Source organism: Austrofundulus limnaeus, unplaced genomic scaffold (assembly GCF_001266775.1).
Source record: "Austrofundulus limnaeus strain Quisiro unplaced genomic scaffold, Austrofundulus_limnaeus-1.0 Scaffold252, whole genome shotgun sequence".
NCBI lineage: Eukaryota > Metazoa > Chordata > Actinopteri > Cyprinodontiformes > Rivulidae > Austrofundulus > Austrofundulus limnaeus.
Genome location: NW_013952654.1, coordinates 498,851 through 510,569, shown reverse-complemented (window position 1 = coordinate 510,569; position 11,719 = coordinate 498,851). Strand labels below are relative to the sequence as shown.

The following is an 11,719-nucleotide window of genomic DNA, read 5'->3' as shown; positions in this document are numbered from 1 at the left end:
TGTTCAAGCATTTCAAGGACCCATGGGAACCTTGGATAAATTGTCAAACATATAATGTTGGTCATCATCGTCAGGCATGATGGTCTGGTTTTTTACAATTTTTTTCAATGTGACGCGATTTTAGTTTTTTTTTTAAACAAAAATTTTCCAAAATACCCGTTTTGTTTCAACAAACAAATGTTGAGATGGTTAATGCATAAAAATAGTCTTGATGATAAAATYAAGAGTTATCTTGCCATTAAGGAAATAAAATGTAGATATTTACATGATGTTTTWACTTTCAGTTGGTGTTTCTGAACCGTTTCCCCTTAAAGGTTTTTAGTTTTCAAGGTTTTTACCTCCAACCTGACTTGTTTTTTCTTTGTATCCATGTTGGATGATTTTTTTATAAAGAGACGGATAACCTTCAAATGCTACACACTAGGGCTGTGTATTGGCAAGAATTTGGCAATACGATACATATCATAACAGAGGGGTCACGATACAATATATCCCGATATATTGCGATACTGTAAGCAAGGCAATATATTGCGATATATTGCGATTTTTTTCCAAAAATTCTATTAAACAAAAACCTCTTACTGAAAAAACAAAAGAAAAGCTAATGTTTACTTACAATACTAATGCTACCCTTACTCTCTGGCTCTCAAGAGGTAGAGGAGACAAATGGCTGGCGCACTGCTGCCAACTAGTTGTCAGAAGCTGAACTATAACACAAAAATGAACGGTTGGCAAGAAGGTTGACATTTTAAACCTTAATTAAAAATCAATACAGGGCTTTAGATTATCAATACAGTATCGGGAAATGAAATATCGCAATATTTCAGTGTATCGATATTTTCTTACACCCCTACTACACACACTAACCGTGACGTCTAAAGAATAAGATCTCTTTCTCACTGTTCCATGAGCGAGAGATTCCTGTCAGCTCTGTCAATATCGTCCCACTTCCTGCCTGAAGCTGATGAAAAAAGATTTGTGCATTCCATCACTAACCTACCTCTCACCATGTAACAATGGGAAAAATGCTTGAATGGATGGATTTATTGTGTTTATTTTCCCCTCTGATCAGCTTCTAGTGTTTCCATTCACCTGAAGTCGTACGAGGAAGAAGACCGGAGGTAATGAGTAACAGAGTCTTTGCCTCGCTGTTAYTGGACGCCAGGAGAGAAAATCTTACAGTATAAACAGACAAACTTGATTTAGATGTGTTGGTGTTTTGACAAATCCCTGGTTGCATCACATATGATTCTGTTTTCATGCTCCTGCTAACAGAATCTGCTACTTTCATTCAAAATAAAACGGTATTTGATGAGCGCGGCAGAGAAAGTGGAGGTCAAATCAGATCGGTTCTTTTCATGATGAAATACAAACTTATTGGTTTTTAAGGGCCATGGGGGRAAATACCTGTGGACAGCTCATATTATAGACTTTTCAACAGTGAATAAATTCCATTTACTCTCTGGTCTACCATCTTTGAAAAAAAAAGAAGATATTTTTTCACTTAAACAACTGTTTTGATTTATTTGTGTCACAGAGTTTTGTCTCTGTGATTTCTGTTATTTGTTCGACTTCTACCTTGAAACAAGTCAGATCTGAAAGCAACASTTTTTACTTTATTTATCTTTGAAGCTTTGAGGAGGACGAGTTTTGACAAAGACACGCCTTTGACTTCAAATGTTTTAGAAATCTAGCACAGCCTGCTCGGGACCACAGATGATGCTGAACGACTTCAAAACGTCGGGGAAAACTTTTGAATCGTTCTCATCAGGTGGAAACTTTGTAGTTAAAAAAAATATATATATCACACGTAAAGAAAAAACTAATAAGACAGCTTGTTGAATTTATGTTGCAACGACCCACAGTGGCTCAAAAAAAACTCACAGGAACTTTTACTCAGTAAGTTATATAGATATTAATCACGTCTAAATCACTGATAATAACAGGCATCACATTAGAAATGCAATATTTTTAATAGTTGCAGGAACGGTGTCATTGACATAAATGTAATTTAAATCTTTGATGCAAGAAAACTTTATGCTCTTGCACCCAAAGAAGCATGCACTGTAGGAAAACTGTCCATCAAACCAAGTCTTACGCTCTTATATAAGCCAAAAAAAAGTTTTTAACTCGTTTTGAGACTGGTTGCTTCAAAGCATTCACACTATTGAGATCATTTTTCTTCCGTACATTTTTCAGCATCTAAATCGTTCCACTATTTTAGTGCTATTTCAACAACTCATATATCAAAATGTTCAACTTAGTTATGCCGAGKGTGCTATCACTTTTGGTTTTTCAGATATTTATACTTTTTCAGCTATTTCACTTTTTAGCCACTTTTTTGCCGTTGAAAATGAATGGAGATGTTTTCAAACATCCTTAAAATCCTTTACAAAGTTTTTAAATCTTTAAAGCACCTTACGCATTTTGCTCTGGTTCTGCTCTTTTTCACTTTCTTGTGCTAATTTTAGCTACTTTTAGCATTTTTTTGCTATTTCAGCTAAAATTCTTCTGCTTTTTCTACTTTTTTGTACTTTTTTCTGCTACTTTGCTCTATTTAAGCCTCTTCCATTTGCTATATTCAGCTTTTGCTGCAATTTTAGCTAAAGTTCAGCTGTTATTAGCTAAAGTTGGCTGTTTTTGTAGCTTTTACAACTTATTTCTGCTAAGTTCAGCAAACTTGTGTGCTCCTTATGCTTCTTTATGCTAATAAAAATAATTCCAGCTACATTTTAACTGGTTTATTGAAAATTTCAGCTGTTTTAGATATTTTACCACAAATTGTCACTTTATGTATTTTTTCTCTGCTAATTTAAAAATTTTCACAAAACTTTCAGTATCCATGTACTAATTACAACTTGTGGCTGCTAGCTTATTCTTATGCTAATTTTAGCTTTTATGCTATTTCAGCTTTACATCTCTTTTTGCTATTCTTCTGCTGTTTTCTACTTTTGTGCTATTTTTCTGATAATTTGTGCTATTTATGCCTTTTACACGTTTTCTGCTATATTCAGCTATTTTAGCTTTTAGCTGTTTCCTGCTATTTCAACTATATTTTTGCGCCTTTAACTGTTTATTTGCAAAGTTTAGCTTTTTTTGTTTTTCATMTTTTCAAAYTGAACTCACATAAACACTTTTGCTATTAAATGTTTTCAGCTCAGTTTCAGCAGCTTAGGTTTTCAGCAAGAAGCAGTCACACTRGCATTTTTGCAGGAAATGTTATTTCTCTAGTTAATCTTGTTTGCCTGGACTTTAACTGCAGAATTATTTTGAGAATATTCAGACTCAAATTATATAGATTATAATTCATTATATTATATATGTCTCAAAACAAGATCAAAATACTTTTTGTATGAATAGAAGATCATAAGATTTGGTACTGATTTCCAATGCAGGAGTTTTTATTTATTTACTTTTTATACATCAAAGCTTTTTTGTAGTTTTAGTTTTCTAGGGGGTCACGGTGCAAATCTCAAACTCTGAACTTTATATTTTACGTCGGTCATACCAAACAGCTGCGCCGATGTGCTGCTGTTTGTTGGAAATATTAAAAATGGTCAGAGCAGAGGTGCCCTCCGATGTTGTCAGAGCTCCAGGGAAGACCACATAAAACAAAAACACAACCCCTTCAGAATTTTTATTTAAACACTCATTAAAGACACACGTAAAGAAACAAACCACCAGACAACTAATTACAGAGCCGAGCCTTTGTTCACACGGAGGTCTTGACTGGAATTAAACAACAGCCTGAGGTCAGTACTTTGTCCATCTGTCAAAATAAAAGTCTTCAAAAGAGGCATTAAAGGATTAATGTTCCTGCGACTTTAATTGGCAGTTTAATAAACTCATCCACAGTTAARGTCCACCTCCAACATTAAAATGTATCACTGGAAGAACTAAACATCTAATTAATCTTTAACATGGATCATAAAAAATAGCTAACAGGCTGCAGAATTGTTAACAAGAAAAGGGCAATTAAATTAGAAGTGAGAAATGATACTACTCCGGAAAAAATGCTTACAGGTCAAATCCTGCAGACCAACAGCTAAAACCCTTCAGAAGGCTCGCTTTTTATCTTGGGGATATTTGGGAATTAGTAGATGAGGGAGTTTAGCAGCACCATATGCTATGTTGTAGGTGTGGATGTTTACAAAATCTAATCCAGGACAGCTTAATAAAATCAAACACCTTAAAAGTCCATCAAGTACCAGATTGAAGGAGCTTTAAAGGGGGGGTGGGGGTATTACCCAAAATCGACTATTTTGAAATTTATATCATATCTCATCGAAAACATAGAGTGTTGCTTTGGTTCATTCATGCATGTTAAGAGAAATCCTTTACTCTCCTGTGGTAGTCATGTGGAGCTGCCTAAACGCTTGCTGGTACAAAGCTCCGCCCATTTACACAAAACTCCTCCCTGGAGAAAGCTAAAATGTCTTGCAAGAGCCTCGATAATTGCTCCGATTCTTCAAGAAAACATAGTTTCTGGGATCATTTGAGCAAAGCGTTGTAGTGAAGACGCGCTGAAGTGGGAGCGTCAGAAACGGTAGGAGGTTCTTAAAGAGAAAGAGGCCAATTTCAAGGTATTTAGGTAGGCTATGATGGAAAGTTACATTGCCAGAACAACTGAAGGTAAAATAGTTACTTGACTGGGGTAAAAATTTGAAGTATAAGTCTGGAAAATACTAGATAATGTTGAAGGGGCGGGGCTTACTTGATTGCAGTGGAGCCAACCAATATGGTGTTTTTTGTCCTTTGTCACTTCAGGTCCTGTCTTACATTAGAATACATCTCAATGGATGGAATTGGATAAACAAACTAAATAATAAACTAAACTGAACTAAATTCAACAAAACAGTATTTGAACAGCCCTGACATAAGGGCAGTAATGATGACACATTTTAGGCTTCCAGCTTCAACTAAAATGAGTCTGTCAAAAGTCAGAATGACACATTTACATATGAGAATTTTTAGATTTTGCTCAAACTCCATCTGTGAACTCATTCTGTCAAGTCATTAAATATATTTCAAGACAAACTGACCTTCCTGACTTTCAACATGTGACTGAAATGATTCCACTGTAGACGACACTAAGGTAAAAGAGTAAAAAAAAAAGAACAATTTAGGTTCTCTTGCATTTTAAGGCACCCCTGCTCGCTTTGCCTCTCTGCCTCTTCATTTATTCGTCATTGCTGCTAAATCCATCTCACAAGTCGCTGCAGCTGAAATGAGCCAATACGGCTTGATGCTTTCACCAGCAGAGTCATTTGGGCCAAATAATGGTTTCTGCATGCACAGCACCTCTTCCATAAAATGTTCTCATCTACCCTGATGACAAAGACACCATCAAGCATCTCAATGCACCACGGTCTGCTGCCCGAGTCTGTGTGAAAATGTCTTTAGACAAAGCACTCGCTGTAGCAAATTATCAGCTAACATGGCAGTGGGTGTAGCTCGTACCGTGAAGCCAAATTTGTGGCTGAGCATGGTAGGTTGTGACTTTTCTCCGGGTAATTTTAGAGGTTTCCTAAAAAGGTGGGGCAAAATTTTTGCTACAAGTCTTTAATGTAAAGCTGCATTAACAAGAATACGGTCTATAATTGTTACTTTATGATTACTTTAGACAGTTATTTTAGTTACTTTATGTTTTATTTTGATTAAGCGCCATACTGCTGGATGGTTCAGTACAGCCTCGGGTACATTTCCTTCAACTTTGGTTTTCTCCATTATTACAGTTGTGTCACAAATAAAACTAAATAAGATTTGCACATTTAATTAAGATGCCGCCCACATCAAGGCAGCCTGAGGAGAGAAAGGCCAGGCCGAGAGCAGTGGCGCCCTCTTCTGGATGGCGGTCAAAATACACTGAAGTAAGGTTTAAATGGATGTTTTCAATTAATCACAATTTAATCTAACAGACCATTATTCCTAATTTAACTGTCATTGTGAAGCGAGAGCTGAGCCAGAAGGCGAGGCTCTTGGTTTACCGGTCGGTCTACGTTCCTTCCCTCATCTATGGTCAGGAACTTTGGGTAGTGACTGAAAGAACGAGACTGCGGATACAAGTGGCCGTCCTGAGTTTCCTCTGCAGGGTGTCTGGGCTCACCTCATCTCACAAGTTCCACAAGAAATGAACGGAGAGAGAGTCACATTGACTCCCGTGTGTCGAGCCCATAAAAGGAGTGCATTTTAAATCCCGTATATGTTCGAAAATTAACTTTTTACCTCCGCCAAAGAGGATTATGTTTTCAGTCACGTCTGTCTGTCTGTCTTTGGACAAAATTACTTAAAAACTTATGGACGGATTTTCATGAATTTTTTTTACCACAGGTGGGTATTGGCCAAAGGAACACACTAGGGTTGGGCAATATTGCCAAAAAAATTAATCAAGATCAATTGTGCTATTTAGCTGATAACGATTAATTTGACGATTAATCCCCTGGAGTTCCTGGACACCCTTACTTTGTAGTCACATGATCAATTTAGTGGGAAAGATTTGCTCTTTGTAAGAAATTGTTCTAAATTGTGTGAAAATTGGAGATTTCGGGCTATATATCATATTTTAAATTGTGTTGATAGATAAATAAATTACAGAACTGTATTTTTAATGTTCGTCATATTTGAAGTGGAGAAGAGCACCGAGCAGACCAACCGGAGTAATCCCCAGTCAGTCTGCCTGGTGGCATTAATCGTATTAATCATCAAGTGGCAAAAAGTAATCGATTAATGTTTTTTTGACAATTAATTGCACACGATACAATTATGCCCAACCCTAGAACACACCAATACATTTTGGTGATGATCTGGATCACGATCCGGATACAGGAATTTGTTGAAAGATTCTTCACTATTGCAGGACTGGGGAAATTGCCCTTGGTGGAGGTTTACACTCTCTGAGTGCTTCTAGTTCTGTATTTGTTCTCATTTACCATATTTATTCAAGTATAATTYGTAAAATTAAATCCATAAAATCATCCATAAAGTTGGGGGGTTGTATTATACACGAATAAATATTTTTAATTATGTATTTTAATTGAAATATCGGCTTCATTCACAAAATTATTGAGTCAGGAAATGAGACCACGTTGTAAAATCAGTTGAAACGAGCTCACCTCTGACACTCCTCCGTGCTTCAGAGCGAGATAATAACAGRTTCAGACAGGTGGCATGATGTGAAAAAAGGGGGAAAACGTATTTCTGCACCTTAGTAATGATAAACTAATGACATTAGCGTGTGACCGGGCTGCTCCTCAAACAACAACAAACACGTTCGTCTGTAATGGCTGCTGTCTACCGGTGTTCTGAAAACGTTTGAATCCCTGAAAAAGGTTTCAACACCAGAGGAGGCGCTCGCGGGTAGGAAGTAATCTGCTTTTCTCAGAAGATGGCCCAAATCTCATGTGAAGTCTCTGACTTTTGTGTTGGCGCCTCCTGGTGGACTATGTGTAAAATGCCAGAATTCATATGATGCTGCTACAGCTGATATATATTTGTTGTCAAAATACCTTTTAGTACATATGTTGTTAAAATAAAATTAACAGTCCAATGATCATTTTACTGATATGTATAAAGACTGCAAAGGCTGAAAAATCTTGAAGTCTGTATGAAATTGGAGGTAGTTTGAGGATTAAATTTTTTATGTTTTTTAAGCTCAAAAAAAGGGGGGGTCGTATTATACATGAGATCGTATTATACACAAATAAATACGGTAGTTGCCACTTGGACTTGAGCTGTGAAGGGTTGAAATTTGATTAATGCCTAATTTCCGCTTATGAGCTTGTAACAAAGTAAACTGGAAATGTATTCTTTTAGTAATTCTTTTAATCTCTAATAGGTGTGCTAAAACCATCCATCCATCCATCTGTCCATCCATTGTCTGTACACGTTTCTTCCTCTCAGGGTCACTGGTGCCCATATCCAGCATCACAGTGCAAGGGGCGGGGTACACCCTGGACAGGTCTCCAGTCCATCACAGGGACACACATAGAGACAAACGAGACAAACAACCATTCACTCTCTCACTCACACCTAGGGACCATCTTTTAGTTGATCTACATCAGTGTTTCTCATTTCCAGTTCTCATGACCCACCATCCAGCATGTTTCAGTTGTTTCCCTGCTCTTCAGCAGGTCTTTGAGTTCTGCAGAAGCTGTCAATCACTCATTCATTTAAATCAGGTGAGCCAAAGCAGGGAAACTACTAAAGYATGCAGGATAGTGGGCCATGAGGACTGGAGTTGAGAACCACTGATCTACATAAACATTTATTTGTGCGATTTCTTTACAAACATGAATATGGTCTTTTTACACCTTAGTCACAAGATTACTAAGATTATTGGAAAAACCACCGACCATCAATAACTTCCTCCTTTTTCCCCATAAAACACACACAATGTGGTAAATGACGCAAGCGCCACTTAATTTAAAGATATCAGTTTGAAAATGCACAGGTTTGCAACTCACAAGAGTAACAGCATCATTTAACAATGTTCTGCATCGTCGCCRACCAATGCAAACGGTCTCTGAAACATTATGAGTAAAAAGAAATTTATGTGTGCCAATAAGAGAAACCATCACTTTGGCTCTATTAGCTCTGCAGGAGAAACTGAGGATGAAACAGAGAAAGGAAATAGAGCAGAATTATCTATTGTTTCTTCTTCCAGAGAGCACTTGCTCATTATTGGACATTACACTTGTTTGGATGTGACTGTGGCTGTTATTTACCTGAATATGAGAAAATACCTGTTATGTAAGCAGCTATTATTGCCTCTCAACACCCGCAGGTCTCACAGCTCTCCAGTGTCATTTCCTGTGATTTCCCAGGCAGTTATTGGAAGAAATGATCCCTGTGTCATATATTTCAGATTTTTACAAAGTGAATTTTCACTAAAAACAACACACAGATTGAGCTAATTTAAAGAAAGCTTTGATGAAAACCTTTTCCACACAATTTTATCCAGACTTAGCAGATTCCTGTTAAAATTGCAGGTCCTCAAAGGGCATCAAACTGAAGCCCAAGTCTTCCTGTCTCCTTCAGAGCAGGGGCGGAGCCAGAGGGGTAGCAAGTGCCAGCCCTGGAACTGGATTGGCCCACTCCAAATGATTGACATGTGAGGTGGGATTCACTTATTGGCCCTTCAAAAATGAGCACTTAGAGCAAAAATGGATTACGTGTCTGTCAAGCAGCTGTATTACCTGGTGTGGAGAGAACCTGACAGTGTGTGGAACATTAACGTTTCTGAATTCAAATAAAGCAACATTTGTCTGTAATAGATCTGGGTTTAAGAAACAGTTTGGGAAATTCTGGCAACATCTACAGGTGAGTCTGTAACAGCAATGAAATGGAGCAACTAAAAAAGTTCCTTGAGAATTTTCAGCAGGTACTGCCACATGGCCGCCTTTTAAAATTTATGATTTGACTGTGATATTTGTTGCTGATTGCAATAGGGGTGCAAGAAACTATCAATACACTGAAATATCGCGATATTTCATTTCCCGATACTGTATCGATATTCTAAAGCCCTATATCGATTTTTTATTAAGGTTTAAAATGTCAACTTTCCTGCCAGCCRTTCATTTTTATATTGTAGTTCAGCCTCTGACCACTAGTTGGCAGCAGTGAGCCAGCCATTTGGCTACTCTACCTCTTGAGGTAGAGGCCATTGTTAAGTGTTGGGTGACCATATTGTAAATTAATATTAAAAACTAAAAGCTGCAAAAAATATATTTTCAAATTATTTATCGTCAAATTTAGTCTAATAATTGAAAACATGGATGAAATAAGAAATATGAAACAAATAAAATAAAATACATACAAAGCAGAACACAGCTAAATGTATCAAAAGTACGTCTATGTAATATTTTAATTTTCTGAGACAATAAATTTTGGTTTTTCATTTTTTCCCCTGTAAGAGGTTTTTATTTAACAGAATTTTTGGACAAAAAAATCGCAATATATCGCAATATATCGCCTTGCTTATAGTATCGCAATATATCGGGATATATCGTATCGTGACCCCCTCTGTCATGATATGTATCGTATCACCAAATTCTTGCCAATACACAGCCCTAGATCGCAACTCCCGCCATGCCAAATTTCAACTTGAATAGCTATAACTCAGCTATTTTTTGATATATTGAGCTGAAAATTGAAACTTTAACTGAACATGCCAAGAAAAAGCTGARTTTAGTAAAATTTACCTTTGGTGGCCCTTTTGGATTTTGTTTTTTGTTCATATATTACTTAGTAAAATTTCAGCTGTGCTTTTTAAAAATTAGCTAAATTATAACCCTTTGTGAAATTAGCTTTAGCATTAGCGGTTAACTTAAATTGGAGTTAGCAATCAGCATGTGTTTGGGATCATTCTTAGCTACAACACAACAAATTTCAGCTCAATATGACTTAAAAAAGGCTGAATGAAAGCATTTTAAGGTGGTGGCCATCTTGAATTTTTGATTAGCATTTAGAATTCTGTGAAGATTGTTTTTGGCTACTGCTTCACAAATTTTTAGCTTTGTCTAAAAGAGGCTGAATTCTAGCTCTTTGTAAAATAAACATCAGTGGTGGGCTTAAACTGGAACTAGCGATCTGCATGCCTGGATCATTCTTAGCTGCGATTACACAAAATTTTAGCTCATTTCTTAAAACAGCTAATTTAGACCCATTTGAAATTTGCTGTGGTGGCCATCTTGAATCGTCAAATTCAGAGTAGTTTTTTATTTTTATTTGTATATGCCCCCCTAAAAATATGCCTTGCCCCCCCAAAAAAAGTCTAGCTCTGCCCCTGCTCCAGAGAGTCTGATAATAGGAACTCACGTGGATAAAACCTCTCATACATCTCAGTAGACAAAACAGATTTTTTCCAAAAGCGCTGCCTGTCTCCATTTGGATTATTTCACCCAAAATCAAATAAAATCCTTAAGCAACTCAACAGAAATCTGAAAACCAGAAGTGTTGGCATCTGTTGTAGACGACACACAGAGTGGAGAACATCCTGTCGACGTGGTCACTGATACTCCCAGGGTTGCAGGCAGAAGAGCTCATCTGTTCCCCCCTCTTATCTCATTGTGTTTCTGTAATAGGAACCAACAGACAGCCTTCAGCTGCACAGTGATGTGAGTGGAGCCGTGCTGAGATATGACCAGAAGTCTTATGTTTAACAATCTTATCAGCTGTACCGCTGGTCCTAAAGCTTCTGGTACAGATGATCAAATGCTGCAGCCAGTGGGGCACCAGACTGATTTTAGGGCTCTTTAAATCTCTTTTTTTTTCTTTCTCCCAGAAAGAAATTGATAGAGCTTTGGTTGATCAAATGAAACCGGAACAGGTCTGCGTCACGTCTGAATCACCTCACTGGTGCTCTGCTGACCACAGCTCAACATGTTTCGAGTCAGAAATGTGGCTGTCACACATGTTTGAAGCCCTGCAGTCACATGCATGAGCTCATTTACCTTCAGCTCCTCAGAGGAGTCTGACCGTTTGTGTTACTGAAAACAAAGTATTGTAATGGGTTGTTKAAGCTACTTGTTATTAATTAGCTGCAGCAGATAGTTGTTTTATTGAGCATCTGAGCTAAAATGAAAAAGAGAGAATGTTGATTAAAAACGTTCAAACTATAGCTGAGGGAATTTTGTGTTTTTATTACTGCCTGCTGCTGAATGAATGGCCTCTGTGTGTGTGTGTGTGTGTGTGTGTGTGTGTGTGTGTGTGTGTGTGTGTG

General features: G+C 37.3%; 1 protein-coding gene across 1 annotated transcript in view; it reads right to left on the bottom strand.

Moving 5' to 3' along the window:
- The window catches only part of LOC106526006 (carboxyl-terminal PDZ ligand of neuronal nitric oxide synthase protein), a gene marked incomplete in the record, with an annotated part of 267,121 nt that overhangs the window by 175,000 nt on the left and 80,402 nt on the right, over window positions 1-11,719 (bottom strand).